The sequence below is a fragment of the Mastomys coucha genome, unplaced genomic scaffold (assembly GCF_008632895.1).
Source record: "Mastomys coucha isolate ucsf_1 unplaced genomic scaffold, UCSF_Mcou_1 pScaffold18, whole genome shotgun sequence".
NCBI classification, from domain to species: domain Eukaryota; kingdom Metazoa; phylum Chordata; class Mammalia; order Rodentia; family Muridae; genus Mastomys; species Mastomys coucha.
In genome coordinates this window covers 112,434,461-112,436,539 of record NW_022196900.1, presented here as the reverse complement: position 1 = coordinate 112,436,539, position 2,079 = coordinate 112,434,461, and the positions used below count along the sequence as shown (strand labels likewise).

At 45.8% G+C, this 2,079-nt stretch overlaps 1 pseudogene; it reads right to left on the bottom strand.

Annotated features, from left to right (window-relative positions):
• Window positions 1-67, bottom strand: LOC116097231 (annotated as a pseudogene).
• Window positions 68-2,079: the final 2,012 nt, after the last annotated feature.

The window sequence follows — 2,079 nt, the reverse complement described above, 5'->3', positions numbered from 1 at the left end:
CGCAGGGGCCATGCTAATCTTCTCTGTATCGTTCCAATTTTAGTATATGTGCTGCCAAAGCGAGCACCAAGCTGAGCCTTAATATCAACCTTCATGTGTCTGATGTAGACATGAGCTCCCAACCATGAATTAGCTAGCTCTCTCTTCTCCACCGAAATCTAAAACAATACTCCTTCTTTTTCCACAAGAAAACTATCCTGAGAATCTAGAATCACAAAATAAAACATGTCAACCTCAGCCTCCAATCCAGAGGTGGGTATGTCTCATGGCGCATGCTCAATGGCGAGTCTGAATGCGCAGACCCGGAATCCAGCACGGCGTGTCTGATGGTGCATGCTCAATGGCGTGACTGGTGGCGCATGCCCGGAATCTAGCATGGTGTGTCTGGTCACACATGCCTGGAATCTTCTCTCCTGTTTGAACCCTTTCACACAGAATGCCCCTTTCTTCTGGAGGTACACTTGGATGCTGTTCCCTGGGCATGTCTCCCAACGTCATAGCTCACTCCTTCCCATTTCGAGATTAAAGCCATTCCTTATTGATGGAAAAGCACATGGTTTTTATCTTTGACAGGTGAATTCATATCTAGAAGATGCAAAGAATTCACAGATTAGGAAAAAGACTCCCCCTTTAGCTTAATTCTCCAAATGGATGAAGGAACATCAGGCATTTCTCAAAGAAGTTCTATAAGTAGTTGGCAAAAAAACATTTGGCATCAATAGTTCTCAGGAAAGCACCTCACAGAGACACTTCTCCCAGGCTGGGTAGAGTCAGTGTCAGAGAGACATTGGTGAGACACCCATCGGAGGTCACATTCAGGACTGGGGAAATGTCGTAGTGGGGACACTTCCCCCAGGCTGGGTAGAGTCAGTGTCAGAGAGACATTGGTGAGACACCCATCGGAGGTCACATTCAGGACTGGGGGAAATATCGTAGTGGGTGCCGCATGGCCCAGGGACTCAACTTGGAAAAACATACTCAAGAAATTATAGTTTTGGTTGTGAGCTTAGCTTTTTATGCCGGGCAGTGGTGGCGCACGCCTTTAATCCCAGCATTTAGGAGGCAGAGGCAAGCAGATTTCTGAGTTCGAGGCCAGCCTGGTCTACAGAGTGAGTTCCAGGATAGCCTGGGCTACACAGAGAAACCCTGTCTTGAAAAAACAAAAAAAAAAGAAGAAGAAGGAGGAGGAGGAAGAGGAAGAAGAGAAGGAAGAGGAAGAAGAGGAAGAAGAGGAAGAAGAGGAAGAAGAGGAAGAGGAAGAAAAAGAAGAAGAAGAAGAAGAAGAAGAAGAAGAAGAAGAAGAAGAAGAAGAAGAAGAAGAAGAAGAAGAAGAAGAAGAAGAAGGAGAAGAAGAAAAAGAAAGAAAGAAGGAAGGAAGGAAGGAAAGAAAGAAAGAAAGAAAGAAAGAAAGAAAGAAGGAAAGAAAGAAAGAAAGAAAAAGAAAATTAAAGTGCATGTTCATGTGAAAACACACATTGGTCACAGTGCTACGAGTGGGAAGACCGGAAGAGCCAGAAACAGAGTGATGTGTCCTCTGTAAACAGAGGTCATGGAGGAGAGCTGTGTGCTGCCATGCTTCTCATGGCTTGCTGAGCCTGCTCTCCTATACCACCCAGGCCACCTGCCCAGGGGCTGGGTCCTCCCACATGAATTATTAGTAAAAACATATCCCACAGACATGCCCCAAAACCTACCTTTCGGGAACATTTCCTCAGATGAGGTTCCCTCTTCCCAGGTGACTTGAGTCTGTGTTAGGTGGACACAAGATGGCTCTGTGGTAACTACCCCTTGCTGCTCTTGCAAAGGACCACAGTTTAGTTTCCAGAATCTACACTGGCAGCTCACATTTGCTTATTAACTCCAGTCCCAGGGACACTGATATCTCTTGTGGCCTCCCCACATGCTTCTAATCAGAGAAACACAGATGGACATGCATCGACATAATTCAGACTTTTAAAACTGGTGAAATAAATCAGGAATCCTTCTCTCTCACTGGCAGTGCGATGGCCATTTTAAAGGTTCTTCCCTTGCATGGATGACAGCACGGAACATCTGTACATCTGCAGTCTCTGCTCCAAG